This window comes from Mustela lutreola, chromosome 10 (assembly GCF_030435805.1).
Source record: "Mustela lutreola isolate mMusLut2 chromosome 10, mMusLut2.pri, whole genome shotgun sequence".
Taxonomy (NCBI): Eukaryota; Metazoa; Chordata; class Mammalia; order Carnivora; family Mustelidae; genus Mustela; species Mustela lutreola.
This window is the reverse complement of record NC_081299.1, coordinates 80766393-80783845: the sequence shown is the minus strand read 5'-3', so window position 1 is coordinate 80783845 and position 17453 is coordinate 80766393. Positions and strand designations below refer to the sequence as shown.

The 17453-nt window shown below is 41.2% G+C and overlaps 1 protein-coding gene and 1 long non-coding RNA gene across 5 annotated transcripts in view; one reads left to right on the top strand and one right to left on the bottom strand.

Annotated features, from left to right (window-relative positions):
* The window catches only part of ALG14 (ALG14 UDP-N-acetylglucosaminyltransferase subunit), a 123403-nt gene that overhangs the window by 99373 nt on the left and 6577 nt on the right, over positions 1–17453 (top strand). For 2 of the 4 annotated variants that reach the window (XR_009345091.1, XR_009345092.1), the window contains exons 4-6: positions 15309–15365; positions 15702–15853; positions 17011–17179. The gene's annotated coding sequence lies outside the window, so the exon portion shown is untranslated. The remainder of the gene's footprint in view (positions 1–15308; positions 15366–15701; positions 15854–17010; positions 17180–17453) is intronic. The other 2 variants (XR_009345093.1, XR_009345094.1) reach the window with 2 other exon arrangements.
* Positions 11148–13135, bottom strand: LOC131809231 (uncharacterized). The gene is made up of 3 exons (XR_009345095.1): positions 12794–13135; positions 12598–12715; positions 11148–11432 (listed from the first exon to the last, which is right to left on the bottom strand). It is a non-coding gene; the product is annotated as an uncharacterized LOC131809231 (long non-coding RNA).

The following is a 17453-nucleotide window of genomic DNA, read 5'->3' as shown; positions in this document are numbered from 1 at the left end:
TTAATTAGTTCCGTGGGCAAATCCTGTGATCTCTCTGTTCGTCTACATCCAATACAAATGTAATGGAGATTCTTAGGCTCAGCGCCTGTCCTGGAGGTCAGCTGCCTGCATTGTCACCTGCCAAAGCCCCCTAATACTCTTCCAGAAGCTTTGAATGGCAGAGTTCATTTCTACTGAACATGAGGGGGAGGAGGGTTGAATCACATATCGCCAGCAAAACATTCTTACCGTTTCCTTTGAACACTTCCTTTTCCTCCCAAATTCCCTCTTCCCTCACCAGCTGCCCAAATTCTCCTTTTCTGTTTCTTTCTCCCTTTACAACAAAAAGAAAACAAAAAAATCTTTTCGTCCCTTTTTGGGGAGCCACACTGTCCAAGATTTCTCCCCGTTCCAAGTCTATTTTCATTTAACAAATATTTATCACATGCCTGCTGTCTCCCAGGACTGTTCCTTCTTGCATAGAGTAATCCTACCTGGTCTCAGCTTCTGTTTGCATCTAGCCAGACAGCCTGGTTGGGGGGGTGGGGGTGAGAGAGGGGATAGGGAGTATTTTAATTATTAATCATTGTTGTAGTGTTACTTACAAAACAAAAACAAGAGGTGAATACTTACTGTTTTTAAAGAAATTCTGGCTCTATTTTTTTTTTTTTTGGATGATTCTATGATTCCATTAAAGTAAATTCATCATACCTTCCTTACTCACCTAGGACTGCCGGGAACACTGTAAAAAGTGCCAGGCCAATTTTCCCAAAAGACTCTATTGACTCCATAAACCCAACCTTAATTCTTTAAAGCTGTTTGATCATATCATAGAGTCTATACATGTCTCTCTCAAACATGGCATTCCAATCAGTGTCTTGGCAATAACCAATGCTTCCAGCGTCCTATTATAAGGAGAACAAATTCTTATCAAACCCGTATAAATAGCTCTATTGCCATGAAAATATAAGAATACTCACTGAGAGTTTCCAAGTTCTAGGGGGATGAAATGGGGAGAAAAAGATACATGTGCCATATTTGTTCACAAACGTATATTTTACCAAATTGCTACAAGGCATAGTTAGTTTAAAAGAAAAGAGGAAATGTTTTCCTTAAATCTGGAAGAACAAAACATTTTTGAAATCAGCAATGTTTCAAACAAAGTCATAAAAAATTATGGTTATCCTCCTCCGTTCATGCAGTCTCACTTAATTAATTCTTGTACCTTAGATCCAGTTTTTCCATTAGTTCTGGAAATTCTTAACTGGTTGAGTTTGATGATCTTAAAGTTATCAGAAACCTGTTTTCCAGAGTACACATCAGATTTTCCATGAACCTCTCTGAAGATGAAATATATTTGCAAAATATCAGAGTAAAACAATAACCATCTATAAATGACAAAAGACTTTAGAAGGCCGATGGTGAAAGATCTGATGAAAGTTCATTATAATGCAATTGATGAGGAAATTTGGTTATTTTATGCCACGCAACATCTTAAGATAATAAATAGAATTATGACTGATAACATTATAGTAGTACATGTCAGAATTCTTAGAACTTTATATAATTTCTGAACATGTATTAACAACATTCACCCATATAACACAGCCCAGAAAGGTTTATCACTGCTTATTTAGTAATGTTTCCCATGTAATTTAGAATAACAAATAAGGCTGATTAGTTTAACATCTCTCTTTTTATTAGGAGAGAGAACAAATCCTTTGACTTGTCCCAGAAACCCTCTGGAAATTCCCAAAATTTGTTTGAGGTCAAACAGACTTTGTCTAGAATCTGATTTGGGGAGATTTTGTTAAAAATATCAAAGAGGTTTTAAAACACTTGGTCAGCTAGTATCATAGGTCACTGTGAAACAATGCTTAGCTATCCATTTAACCATGGTGACTATTAAAGACGTCTCAGGCAAATACCAGAAGTTAAGATGTTGTAAGTAAAACTGAGCTCTTTCAATAGAGAAGACTCATTTGTTGTTGTTGTTTTAAGTAATCAGACGCCTGAACATTAAAACACAAAATATTTTCTTTCTGGGCAGATTACTTAAAAGGTAAGGAGAAAACTTTTACAATCCCTTATCAGGAGCAAATTGAAAGTCCAAGCAAATTCTGTCCTTTTAACACCTGAAAGAAAACTAAGTTTTCTAGTGTTACATAAGTACACTATTGATATTAAAGCTTTCTTTTAAAATCCTTATACCGAATCCATTCAGTTTCATTTGGTTTGATCACACATTAAATTCCTTTCCCCAAATCCTTTTTTTCACAAACCTCACAACTTTCTATGTCCATTTTATTTTGTCCTCTGTCAGATTTCCCACTCAGAAATAATCAGCTTTACTTTAGGACAACTACTTTCTTTTCTCTCAACAAAAAATTGCATCTCCATTCCCCATATCTTTTCTCACCAAAACAAACAAACAAAAAACCATATATCCTATGTTCCTTCCATACTGAGCTGTTTCCCTTAGTATTTCAGGTAACTTTAATTCCATATATTAATTAGAATTCTTAATCCTAAGAAGCCTTAATTTCTAGTGAAAACTAAGAAGTAAGCAATTGTGAAGTATGTTATGCCAGCATTCTTTAGGTTGGCAAATTTATGAAAATGTTTCATAATTTCTAGAAACCTACATTTCCTTATAACAGAGTTTTTTAATGTGGCACAAGACATGTTTACTAATCAACCAAAATACCCTGCATTCCTTTGTAATAAGAGGTCAAAAGTAGGTAAACTTGGACTTGTTTAGCAATTAATGTTTCCATATTTTATTTTTTTTGGAAACGGTCCAGACATTCAGTGAATTCCCATCATCTAATTTAACTTAGAAGGTGGAAGTCACCAAAGAGATTTGGAAAACTATTTAAGCAAACATACCATAAAATAATCATTGCAAAAAGTGCACCTAAAGACTCATCTCTTTTACGTGTATTCAGTTCATTTGTTCTTAACAATTATGTTTACATTCCTCCGTATTTCATGAGGCAGTAGTTAGCCATCACCTGAAGTTATTCTTCTTGCTGATAAATTCTTGTGACAGAGATAACATGAGCTTCTTTGACTTTTAGAAAAACTGGGTAAAATAAAAGTATTCTACTTAATACTGATACCTCAAAGTATAATACATGTCCGTATCCATTAAACTACTAAACTTAAGCTTCTTTTTATTTACCAGAAATTACCCTTGATAATGTGAACTTGAAAAACAACTGGATTAGTGTCTATTATATTTCTGAGATTTAGAAATACTTAGTTCAAAAGTGCTTATTTTTAAGCTAAACAGAGCTCTTTTACAAATTCGTTTTAGCAATACAATTCAGAGGTAGAAAAGTAACTGTATCTCGAATGCCCACACACAGACCAACATACAGCCAAACACAGCTATCTTATACTTTAAAATTTTAGCCATGAATCAGGTGTAACAGTATCAAACTCGCTGGTTTATAAATAACAGTTGGAATAAGTTAAGTTTATCCACTCAGATGACTAAAGCTTTTTACTATTTGTGAAGAAGACTTTTAAGATTTGTATTCGTCCTTGAGAAGGAATCTCAACGAGGCTGTAGTCTATATAGAGTTTGGGCAAGAGAGCCTTTCCAGCCATTTATATTTTTAAAAGTTTTCTTTTCCTTTTTTTTTTTTTTTCTTTCTGCCAGTCTCCAGTGAGTTTTAGTTACCTTCAAATTGTTTACATTTCAAAGACATGATAAGATTTACATCTTCAAGGCACAGAGAAAGAATGCAAGTTTTCTTCTAGGAATTTTGATGTATTTCTCCCTTATCAGAAGTCTAAAAAAAAATTTTTTTAAAATAAAAAAGTCTAGGGTAATTTCTATCTAAATTTTTTTCTTCTCCACTGTAGGACAATTATACTTCCACTGTCCTGATTTTTGTAGTACCTACAGATGTCTGAAGGCTAACAGGAAAGTATCTAAATAGATTTTTGAGTTACTTTCAGAGTTATGCTTTTGTTTTTCGAAAGAGTTAAGTTGTAAATCAGTAATTCTTGGGGCGCCTGACTGGCTCAGTCAGTGGAGCATGTGACTATCTCTGGGTCATGAGTTTGTGCTGCCTCAAGATGGGTGTGGAGATTATTTAAATAAATAAATAAATACGTTTTAAAAATTAATTATTCCTTTTTGAAATTTAATATTTTATTTTATTTTTTATTTAATTTAAAAAAAACATTTTATTTATTTATTTGACAGAGATCACAAGCAGGCAGAGAGGCAGGCAGAGAGAGAGAGGGAAGCAGGCTCCCTCTGAGCAGAGATCCAGATGTGGGACTCCATCCCAGGACCTGGGACCATGACCTGAGTGAAGGCAGAGGCGCCAACCCACTGAGCAATCCAGGAGCCCCCATTTTATTTTATTTTAAAGTAATCTCTACACCCAACATGGGGCTCAGACTCACGACCCCGAGATTGAGAGTCACATGTTCCACTGACTGAGCCAGCCAGGCACCCCAGGAATTACTGATTTTGACCCCTTTTTAAAATTTGCTTTCCTGTAAACTATCTTTAAAGAATTGCATAATCTTTTTCATGAAAACACTCAGAGGTTAATTTGCCCACTCAACTGTACCGTTTTAGAATTTGCCTTTTTCTATCAGGGAGAAAATTTCCAACAAAGATAGAAATCAAAAGATTTCAATGTTCTGCTGTCCAGGGGACATGGAATTCTTTGGGTGGGGGCCTCAAATATACCCACAAAGGATATTGCATAGGAGGGCCTGAAGTTTTCAGAGCCTGATTATAGAACCCAGCAAAATGAGCCTTATTGTCCAGCCCAGGCACTTCTGCTGAATTTATTTCCTGTCTTCTAGCATTTACACGAGTAACCTGAAGACCCTGGGCACAGAGATTAGGCTGAGTGCTCTCTGTACATCTAGTAGGGAAAGGGAAGGTAAAATAAGCAGCTTGGTGTTCAAGGGATTTTCTGGGGAAGGTGGAGGAGTTTGGGGAGTTAGCTTCCTTGCTGAGGACATATGGCCAAATTTCAAGAAGGGGAATTTACATGGAATGTGGACTTTAATTTTGTTCTAAATTTAATTTCTGCTCTTTCATCTAGTTAAAGGAGTCCCCAGGGCTAGCCATTCTGCTTCTTAGCATCCACTTTCTAATTTGGTCTTTCCATGGGGACTAATGAAACAATTTAGGATCAATGCTCTCTTTTTTTTTTTTTTTTTTTTTTTTTTAAATTTTTTTTTTTTTAAAGATTTTATTTATTTATTTGACAGAGAGAAATCACAAGTAGATGGAGAGGCAGGCAGAGAGAGAGAGAGGGAAACAGGCTCCCTGCTGAGCAGAGAGCCCGATGTGGGACTCGATCCCAGGACCCTGAGATCATGACCTGAGCCGAAGGCAGCGGCTTAACCCACTGAGCCACCCAGGCGCCCGTAGGATCAATGCTCTCTTAAAAAAAATTTCAAATACAGAAGTTCTTCAAATTCAAAAGTTCCACTAAGTGGCCATTGACCAGTAGGATATATTCATCCCAATAGCCACTAAACCCAACAAACCTGTTTTGGGCTTCGGGAGGATGCAAGAGGTATCCCCTAAGGAGAGTGCAAAAGATGCAGTCCCCACAAGATCCGGAAAGGTCACTCCCGGAGTAAGCCTAGGAAAGCTAAGATCTTTGTTGTACAGGTATTAAGAATTATCTAGTGAAAACAGTGTCTCCAGAGCTCTCACAGAAAAACTAATCTGTGACAAGGGCAAGTGTTACTGGAATAGAACTTTTCCAGAAAAAGACAAAAGGTTGAGTTGACAGAAACCCCTTATGGACTGGGACCCCTTAGCACTCTCCAGAGCTGGCTGCTTGTGACTTTGTGTCTCAGAATTCCAGTGTATTCAACTGGCCACCAGATGCACACCAGTATGTACACTTTCCAGATGGCGCGGGTCAGAGGGAATATTCTTACTGGTCGTAAAGCCAAACTCTCAAGACACAGAAGAAGACAAACGAAAAATCCATCAGACCTGTGGTTTTTCCCTTTATGACAAGGCAAAAGGCAAAGACAAAAGAAAACAATGACGGTCTCTGGGAGGTAGAGGATTGTTAGAAAATGAGAGTACTTGTTACCAAATCTTCACCAGAGTTACTATACACAAAGAAATAGTTCCATAGGAACCCTCCTACACTGTTGGTGGGAATGCAAGCTGGTGCAGCCACTCTGGAAAACAGCATGGAGGTTCCTCAAAAATTTGAAAATAGGGCTACCCTACGACCCAGCAATTGCACTACTGGGTATTTACCCTAAAGGTACAAATGTAGTGATCCCAAGGGGCCTGTGCACCCGAATGTTTATAGCAGCAATGTCCACAATAGCCAAATGATGGAAAGAGCCTAGATGTCCATCAACAGATAAATGGATAAAGAAGATGTGGTGTGTATATACAATGGAATACTATGCAGCCGCCAAAAGAAATGAAATCTTGCCATTTGCAATGACGTGGATGGAACTAGAGGGTATTATGCTAAGTGAAATAAGCCAATCAAAGAAAGACAACTATCATATGATCTCCCTGATAGGAATTTGAGAGGCAGGGTGGGAGATTGTGGGGGGTCAGGAAGGAAAAAATGAAACAAGATGGGATCGGGATCGGGAGGGAAACAAACCATAACAGACTCATAATCTCACAAAACAAACTGAGGGTTGCTGGGGCGTGGGGGGATAGGAAGAGGTGGTTGGGTTATGGACATCGGGTGGGGGAGCTCTGGTGAGTGCTGTGAATTGTGTAAGACTGATGATTCACAGTCCTGTACCTCTGGGGCAAATAATACATTATATGTTAATAAAAATAATTTTTTAAAAAAAGAAACAGTTCCATATATATTTTCTTCGCCAGTCTAAATTAAAAAAAAACAAACAAACAAACAAAAAAAACCGAAAAACTCTCACTTCTCTCACTTCCAGCATACTCTGCAGGCAGAAGTCCAGGAGACTGACCAGTAAGAATTCTAGCTTCTGCCAGTGCTTGTCAGAATTCTCAAGATCTCTTAGTAGCAGCAGCCCCGGGGCAAGCCTTGTCCAGCTAGTGAAATCTCCCGGCTGGCTCACCAACGCTGTAGGGGAAAAAATAAATTCCCCTCTACCCTTCTAGACTCGTGGCTGAGGCACACCCCGTAATAAAAGATTAGTGGGAAAAAAATAAATTTAATTTAATTTAATCCATACATGGGCCCCAGGTTATGACACCCAAAGTGGGGACCAAACCAGGCAGCTTTTATACATTTCAGACAAAGAATACCTTTATAAAGAACTAACAGGACAAAGATGCCTCTACCCTCCAGGTGCTGGGAGGGTACCCTTCACAAAGGGACTTTATTTCTTGCTTTCAGGGGGACAGGGGAGGGTCAGAGTGCCCCTGTTGCTTACACTTGCTGTTGCCCAAGTAATTTTAATTCAAAATACTCAACATGCCAGAGTGACACATCAGGTGGCCTTCCTTGAACCCCATCCACAGTGTCTCCTTCACAGTCACTGGTCATTATTATGGCAAAGCTTTTCTGGGTACTCACAGTGCCCCTTAACACTAATTATTGCCCTACACTGAACTTCCACAATCCACTGAACCAGAGGTACTATTATCCACTCCTTTCCTCAGTGAGGATACTGAGGTGGAGAGACTTTAGCGACTTGCCTGAAGTCAGACGGCCGCTGGGCAGCAGCTCCAGGCTTCAGACCCAGACCCGTCTGATTCTAGATGTGCTTTTCACCTCTGCCCCGACTGCACCATCTCCCCACTTCTGGTCTTCCCTTCCCCAAAGCGTGATATCTCCAGGACCACCGACATAGTATTAGAATCTATGCTCCTGTTCCATTTTGGCCATGTCTTCTTTCTGAGTCTGTGCAAGTTGCTGTGATAGACATGCCATCGAATAGGTGACTATTCAGCAACAGAAATGTCTATCTCATGCTTCTAGAGTCTGGGGAATCCAACATCAAGGCACTGGCAGGTCCAGCTTCTGCTATGAACTACTTTCTGGCTCAGAGATGGCCGTAGTTTTGCTATCACTTCTCATGGAGGAAGGGGCAGGAAAGCTCCCTGGGGTCTCTTTGAGAAGAGCACTAACCCCATTCATGAGGGCTCTGGGCTCATGACCTCTCACCTCCCAAAGGCCTTTCTTTGCTGGAAAAAGCTCCACTGCTGATGCTGTTGAGACAAGTGACTTGTCTGCCTCTCAACATGTTTTAAAGTCATGGGCTTAATAAAGCCACTCCTGACCCCTCTTTTTACATCTCTTTTTCTTTCTGACTTTGTCCTTATTTGCTCCATGTTTAAATTATTACTACAACCTCCCGTTTGTGACTTTAAAAAAAAAAAAAAAACAGTTTTCTTAGAAGACTGCCTTTCTCTGTAAATGAGTGAGAATTCCTGGAGAGATTCATAAAGAGCCAGGATAGGTTTTTATTTCTATCCTAAAAACAACAGGGTAAGTGGCCACGTGTCTTTGGTGAGCCGCGAGCACATTCTTCATACCAGCATTGGCTAGAGTGATCTGGTGCCTCTTTTTTCCTTTTTTTTTTTTTTTTTTTTTAATTTTATGTATTTATTTGAGAGAGAGCATGAGTCGGGGAAGGAGCGGAGGAAGAGGGAGAGAGAGAGAGAGAGGCAGACTCCCCGGCTGAGCACAGAGCCTAACCCGGGGCTCAAACCCAAGACCCTAAGATCATGACCTGAGCTGAAGTCAGACACTTAACCAACTGAGCCACCCAGGAACCCCTGATCTGGCACTTCTAACTTGATATTAACAGAGACAGTTCTGATATAGCGTCAGGGTTTTTATGGGTTTATTGTTTCTTCTACTGTCTACAACATTTCGGAGGCGAATGTACACATAATTAAAGTATCTGAGGGCCATGACATGACTTGTGCTTACAAAGGGTGCTGAATGTATAGATGTAAGGCTGACTGTGTTAAAAGGCATATTCCAGTTATGAAAGGAAACAAGTCAGTTACACAATGGAAGGATTTCCTTACTTTTTCCTCTGCTGTTCCAGAGAGGAGGACAGGGTCTAAAACTCAGATTTGTTTAACCAAACCTGTTAACTTTTCATAAATTGACTGGGTTGTAAATGGGAGTTAATCTACACCATACACAAATTATGTGTTAAACAGTTTGGAAAGCTAAGGGTCTGGCTTACTTCTATTACCTACATAAAGTACCTGGAAATCTTACATATAATATTTTTAAATATTTTCCCCCAATGACTAGGTCAAGGATTCTTAAACTGGAGTGCATGGAAAGGTTTGAAAATTGGGGGATTTATCTACGTATTTTCTGGAAAGATAGTCTGTAACTTTCATTAGAATCTCAGTAACAGTTTCCCCACCCTCCAAAAAGGGATACAAAACTTACACTTAAAGTTGATTTTACAATGTTTTCTTTTTGAATCTGAGGCTTGAAATTTAATGAAAAAACAAACAACCTTATCTTCTTTCCTTCTCTGCCTGTTCAATCACCCTCACTTCCCAAAATGAATAGTGTGTGTGTTATGTGTGAGTGGGTACATCTGTAAAGCCTTCTCTTAAGACAGCGAGATGCCAAAAACAAAATTGTTTTAAATAGTGGTAGAAATTTTCTTTCTTTCTTTTTTTTTTTTTTTTTTATAGAACCCTGCTTTGAATTTTTTTTAAATTTTTAATAAAATTCTCTCCCGAGTTTCTTGACTATTATTATTGTTACTGTAAATTCTTTTGTGGATGACTGTAGTGTACTAGATTCTATTTTAGCTAGCAGAGCCGACACAGCAAATTTATGTTCTGTTATAAATTAAGTGATGTGATGACATATGCTTAGTGGTTAGACTGACATGCAAAATAAATCAAATGTAATCATTTGAAAATAAGTTTGAGAGATAAAATAAACCATTTTGGGGTTGAAACCAAAGACATAACCATAGGAATAGTGGTTTGCCAAAGCACAAATAAGCTAATTCTGCCTGTAGTCAGCAAAAGAAAAATAATTTCAATTGGCTATTTTGTTTTTCTTCTCCTGTGAGTACCATACCTCTTTTCTCTGTGAGGAAACAACTCGAAGAGGTGAAAAAATATGCCTCAAGTCCTAGAGCTGGTAGGTGATGGGACTGAGATTCAAACCTACCAATGTGTGGTCCCAAAGCTTATCGGACACATTCTTGGGTAGGATCGCACTGTGTTCACCTTTGAATAGCTGACCGATGCCAGCACCTCACTGTTCACATAGCAGCTACTCAGTAAACGCTTTTGAAAATGAATGAATGGGGGCACCTGAGTGGCTCAGTTGTTAAGCATCTGCCTTCTGCCCAGGTTATGATCCCAGAGTCCTGGAATTGAGCCCCGGCATCGGCATCGGGTTCCCTGCTCGACAGGAAGCCTGCTTCTCCCTCTCCTTTTCCCACTGCTTGTGTTCCCTCTCTCGCTGTGTCTCTTTCTGTTAAACAAACAAAATCTAAAAATAAAATAAAAAAAGAATGAATAAACGATAGATTTAGTAAGAAGAGAGCATAAGGGCTTCTTAACATGGTACTGTCAACATTTCCGAAGTTTTGTTCACCTCTTCTCTGCAGGGGGCGGATGGGGATCAAGCTACACAACTTACAGTTCAGCAACCCAGCAATTTGTCCTGCTTCCCTGTCCTCTGACGGGCCACAGAGCAGAGCAGTTTAACACCAGAACACCAGGGCTCTGGGGCCAGGCTGCCTGGGGGTAACGTGTTTTTTTTCTTTAATTGAAATGTAACCGACACATAATATTATATTAGTTTCAGGTGTACGACACAGTGATTCGACATAGAGACATGACAAAATACTCACCACACTAAGTGTTGTCACCGTACAAGGTTATCACAATACTACGTACGGATGGGGTTCCCTGTGCTGTACTTTTCATCCCGGTGACTGATTTCTTTCATAACCGCAAGTCTCTACCCTCCCCATTCCCTTCAGCTGCTTAGCCCATCTCCCACCCCCTGCCCTGCCCTGCCCTGCCCTGCCCTGCCGGGGGTTTAACTTCTGTCTCTGCCCTTCCCCCTCGCCCTGGGCACGCTACCGAGCTCCTTTGTGCCTCAGTTGTTTCATTGGTAAGGTGGGGATTCTAGTTGTGACTTCTTTATGGGGTTGTTTGGAAGATGAAGCAAGTTAATAGATGTAAAGCACATTGTAAAACCCAGTAAACACTCAATAAAGAACTTTATTAACTTAAATACGTTTCTTCATAGCCCTTGTAAAACCCTTACCATCCTCTCACAGTAAAGCCTTTCCAAAAAGTACTTCGGACCAGGGTTTTGTTTGTGTTCTTTTCCTGGAGTTTCCTGAATGTGTGCTGTGTTGACATCACATTATTAATATCTTCTGCTGCCTGTGCTCAGTCTTCCAGCGCGGCCTCGGATACCCCCGGGGCTCACTGCACTTCAGTGTACCTCCAAGCATGATAACAGGAACTGAAATGGCACAAACTGAAAGCAAAATAGAAAAATTCAGCCAAGAAACACTTGGCGACTTTTCCCTTTGCTGTGTATTTAAAAAAAAAAAAAAAAAGGGCGGTGGGGGAGGTGCGGTAAATTGAAAACCTATGAAGGCGGGCATGTCGTACAGGGCTGTTTTGGTCTGATTTTCCAAAGATCAGTACCGAGTTTTCGTTGCTTCATTGAGCAGACAACTACTGAGTATTTACTGTGGTGTGCCCTGATTCCCTATATACATCTGGTGTCCATCTAGCCTGGATTTTCCAGAACAATCCTCATTTTAAACGTCTTTGGCCTCTTTTCATGGAAATAAATTAACAAGCCAGGGGGAGAAAAGGCTTTGTCTGAACTTCTGGCTGGAGTTTTGCTTCATATTTACATTCAGCTGTGTTTCTGCTTGCCCCAGGCTTAGGAGCCACCGGCTAAAGTCATCTTCACAAGTCCTGGAGGGCTGCCAGAGCCAGGGGAAGGGACTTGCCGCCCCATCTACTCTGTTCCCCCTTTGGAGGGATAGATTTGCATATTAAAATGTTCTTCTCTGATTCTGGTTGTTTCTCTGCAGCTGGCAATCCTGGAAAGTAACTTTTTATATTATATATTCTTAGAATGTTGCTTTTTAAAATGGTTTACGATGAAAGGCATTCCTGTGGTAAGCAGATAAGAAAGTTTCTTAAGCTATTGACTTAGGGGCATCTAGGTGGCTCAGTCGAGTTGAGCATCCGACCCTTGATTTCCTGGTCTCAGGGGCTGGGGATCAAGCCCCGTGTTGGGTTCCACGTTCAGCGGGGAGTCAGCTTGAGATGCTTTCCCTCTGCCCCTACCCCCAGTTCACTCTCTCTCTTTCAAATAGATAGATAACTCTTTAAAAAAAAAAAAAAAAAACTGTTGACTCATCACCACAAAGCAAGTGGACATTCTGTTTCTAAGCAGCCCACTAGTAAGGAGAAACCAAAACCCATACACTCTGGGAGGACAGGGATCATCTGCATTTCTCGTCTTTGTATTCCCACAGAGGAACGAACAAAGCCCTCTTTAATATTCTCTAAATATCTCTGCTTGCCCGAATAAGAGGACCAAACACTGTAGGTCCCCTTAAACGTGTCTAAAGTTATAGGAGACGCACACAAAATACATAAATAGAGATCTATCTCCATACCTGTATCCATCTGGATTTATGCACAGACTATTATTTACTTGATGGAAGGATTCACCAGATCCTTATACACAGCAAAGCTCCATAGGTTTGAAGGACAATCTGATTGTCTTCACTTTGCCTGTGAAATAATGGAGTAGATGAAAAACACTTTGGTCAAACAACAGCCCTAGGTTCGAATTCGACTTCTGCCTCTGACCTATTGTGTGTCCAGGCTTCCGTTGGTTTGTTTCATCTCTCTGGATCTGTGTCCTCTCCACTGTGAAATGAGAAAAATCCCAGCTGTGAAGGGTTCACCCGGTGTAGCGCCTGGAGCGTGGATATAAATGGTACCTGCTGGCTTTGTCGTTGTTTAGTAAAGCTTTGGGGACCGGCCCGTCCAGGAATCCGAGTATAATCCCAACAATAACCGTGAGTCCCAAAATGCATCAGAGAGGCTCACGATGAATTGGTATGAAAAAAGAACGCATGCCTCGTCCCAGCCAAGTGATATAAATGCTTAGACACGCAGCATTTCATGCTTAGGAGTTCTGAGAGTACAGAGGTCTCCTTCACTTCCTTGTTTATGTGACAAGAGGGGAAATCCCACCCTCTCCAGGCTGCCCTTCTGAGGCTCAGCCAGGGGAAAAATAAAGCCGCAGTTAAATTCAAGAGCAAGAGCTGGAAAACTGGGATGTTGGAATTATAGGCTAGCCAGAGGAATAATTAAAGCTTCAGTTCAACAAAAATACCTAAACTTCAGTGTAAACTTCGCAGTCTGATAAATAAACCAAGAGCCGCCCCATACGGTGAGATAGGAAGTCTCCCCCTGACTGCCCCCTTCCTCTCTGAGGCATCGGGCGCCTCAGGACTGACTAGCCTGTGGGCTGAAAGCCTGGATATCTCCCCAACACGGCCAAAAAGGGAGATTTGCTCCAGACTCATGGTTCCAATCCCTGCTGAGCTTCAGGAACCAGGCAGGGACAGGGGGGGAAAAAATGAGGAAGAGAGTGGGAGGCAACTGACAGGTGGGCTTCTTGCTCCAGAATGTGGTCTCCGGCAGATCTAGTTATATGGGAACCAGCCAAGCTATGTCTGTGGGGTGAGCTTCCCCGTGGCCCGGCTGGGTACAGTGGCTCTGCCCTTTGCTAAGACCTTTTGCGAGTCAACAAGTGAACAGACTTCCTCCTCATACCACCCCTGTCGTGAACTTTTTCTAGAATTGGGGTGAGACCTTCGGGAAGTGCATAAGGAGTCACAGGCTTACTGGGCACGCCTACCTCGACCTCCCACATTAGAAGATCTCCGTGTCCCTTTTGTCCTTGGAGTGAGTGTGTAATGCCATTACAGTTAAAAGCCAGAAAGACCGAGTGGCTTTTAAGGGAGGAAACCCAGAAAACTGGCCTCCTTGTCCTGGTCCCAAGCCAACAGGGTGCTCAGATGCTTCAGACAAGGAAAGCACAGAGGGAGCACAGGGCTCAAGTGGGAGAGCATTGTCCTTGGAGTGTGTGGGTCCATGCACGTGTGTGTATGCACGCACACACACAAGTGTACGTAGAGAGTTTACGGAGATTTTTGAGACTACAACTTGTACTCGTCTGAATTTTTTTACAATTACTCAGTATAGTATTATATCCATAGTAGAGGCTTGACTGATATTTGTTGAATAAATGAATATATACCTGTTGAAATAGAGTCCTGGGTGGTTGAGAATGAACTTCACGGAGGAGGTAGTAAGTGACCTAGATCATTATAGGGCACTGACCAGAATGCGGGTTATAGTAAATTTTTCAGTGTTATCTACTGTACAGCCTGTAGTAGTCAATCGATATTAAAAAACCAATACCAATTCCCTTCTGCTCCCACCTTATTCAAGGTGACAGGAGGGAGGGGAAACCACTTAACTTTTAACGGATCTTTTTGCCGCTGAAGGTAAGGAGGTTGTTTCCTGAGGACCAGAGGCATAACTGTCCTGTTTTCAGTTCTGTTTTTCTGCTCTGCTTACAAACGTCTTAATAGGAACCAAGACACAAAAGCCCTACTGGTGAATAGCAGGGGTCAGGGGATCTTACCCTCAGAGCCTCTCACGGCCAGAAACACCCATCACCTGGTTCTGTCGAAAATGGATACACAGGACAGGCTCCTTGGTGATGACCTTCCCTGTGCCCGATTCCAGGCAGAGAGATCAATTGTTTATTAAAGCTCAGGTGACTAGATCTTTCCTCGTGCACACAGGATGAATCATGGTGTAATGATCATAGTGTATCCTCCAGTGCTTTTTCAAATATGGTGTCTTTGTAGAACATTTCATGTGTTTGGCTTATTTTGAAAATAACATATCTTCCTTTACCAGAGCAGGGACAGCTGCTGAGTGAAGACAAGGGGAAGAGAAATATGCCATTTTTACAAGCGTTAGTGGCTATTCTCAACATACATTGGTGTAATTTAAGATTAGCTGCTTGTAATGGTTCATTTTATGTGCCAACCTGGCTGGGCCATGGTACCCAGATGTTTGGTCAAACATTATTTTGGATGTTTCTGTAAGGGTGTTTTGGATGAGGTAAGGGTTAAATTGGTTGATTTGATATAAACCACATTGTTGTCCATGATGCAAACAGGTCTCATCCAATCAGCTGAAGACCTGAATAGAGTAAAAATATGATCTTCTCTGAGCAAGAGGGAATCCTGCCAGCTGATGGCTTTTGAACTTGAACTGTAACATTGGCTCTTCCTAGGTCTCTAGCCTGCTGGCCCACCCTACAGATTTTGGACTTGCCATCTACCAAATTCATGTGAGTCAATTTCTTGAAACAAATCTCTTGATAGATTAGACAGATAGATAGGCAGGCATATCCTACTGAATCTCTTTTTTTCTGGAGAACCCTCATTAATACACTGCTCTAATAAATAATCTTGCACATTTCAGTAGCTGCATACAAACTTAATGTCTTGCTCAAGGAGAAGCCCAATGCCAGGGTCCCATGTCAGGGGCTGGTTTTGCAGCATGAGGTGATTCAGAGACCCAGGCTTCTTCCATCCTATTGGCCATTTTCTTCTAGACCCTCCAAGTCCTGTCTGTCTAGCCAGTAGAAAGTAGAGGCACTCTGCTTCTCATCCCTTTTGGCCAGATGGAACACACATCCTTTCCAATCACTCTGCATTGCTGGGAACTAGTCACATGACTCCATTGAGACCGCTGGTGGAACAGGGAAGTGTGGTCCTTGACTGGGAAGCTACTTACCAACAATTGTCCACTGTAGAAAAAGGAAACAGGACTTTGGTAACTACTGCAAACTTCATGAATACTTACTCTCTTAACTCTGTATTTAGGCCTTAATCCACTTCAACTGTCATTCCTTTTGTGTTTTCTTTGGTGGATTTGTTTCTTTCTGACATGACACAGAGCCTCTCCTGTCATTTTTTGAGTAATTAACCTCATATCATTAGACGTTCATAGATTTTAAATCTAATAAGGAAAGCAAGGTTAACACAAATTTAAAAGATTAAATAATAGAAAGCAGTGTGTATTATTATATGTGTCAGGAGCAGGACAGATGGCAAGTACAACGGGTGTTCAGAAAAGGGGAAAAATTCTTGAGTTGTTATGTCCAGAGAAAGCATTTAGGGAAGAAGTGAACTTGAATTGAGACATTACACATGAGTGGGATCTCAATAAGCAGAAGGGAGTAGGGTGAACATTCCAAGGAGGGTAAATAGGAGGCATGAGCTAGAAAACAGAGGCAGGAATGAGAAAGTCATTTTTGAGGAATAGTCAATAAATTGGGCCAACTGGAGAGAATACTGGGGAGAAGATTGGTTTTTTAAAAGGGGAGACAAATTAAACCTAGGTTCTGTTTGAAGTGGATTACAGTAATATACAAATACTGGGGATCCTAAGGTACCTGGGTGGCTCCATTGGTAACTGTCTGCCGTGGGGTCAGGTCAGGATCCCAGGGTCCTGGGATGGAGTCCCACATGATAAATAATAAATCATTGCTGTTTTAAATCACTAAGTTTGGGGGCTGTTTGTTTTGCCGCAATTGGATACCTGAAACAGGTGAAAGTGAGGGGGAGGAAGACTAGAAAGACTCCCATTCTTTGAGGTTTTAGGAAATAATGAGTTCCTATGAGGGAGTCATGAGCACTGGGAGCCTTTGGGATATTCCAGTAGGGATGTCCGGTTGGTAGTGGGTACGGGGATCTGGGGCGGCCTGGATTGGGTCATCGGCGTCAGTAGTCGGGAGTGGATCAAATCACCCAGGGCAGCCTCGTTAGTAAGAAGAGGCAGAAGCCAAAGGTCAGAAGAAAGAGCCTTGGGGAACACTAACATTTAAAGATAGGCAGAGGAAACAAAGCCAGAAGAGGAGATAGATTTGCAACACAGTTAAAAAGGGATAGAGTATTTTGTACTCTGCTTTTATTCTTTACTTCTTTCAGGTTGGTCAAAAAGGGAAAAAGAGAGAAGTAGAGGAAGCCAAGAAGCTACCTGGGATGATAGTGTAAGGATGGCCCAAGGACCTAATCAGTCATTCCCCAGATGCAAACCACCCTCGCAAAGGCAGCACGTCGGTGGGGAGATGGTGCGCCATTACATGCTGGGGCACGGGTGAGATGCTTAGCTCGGTGGCATGGCAAACTGGGGGGGCGGGGAGGGGGAGAAATTAGTTTCTTTAACCAACTTTGCCCCCCATACCCTTCTTTTACCCAGACAGAGATGTAAGGAAAACCCAAACAAATTCAGAGAAATATAGCCAAACTAGCCAGTCTAGTCAATGCCAGAAGAGGCAGAGATGGGCAGTCACAGAGGGACAAATATTTTTTACAAAAATCCTGAATACTTAGCTTCTCTGGGACAAACGCTTAAGAATAAGTTGCCACAT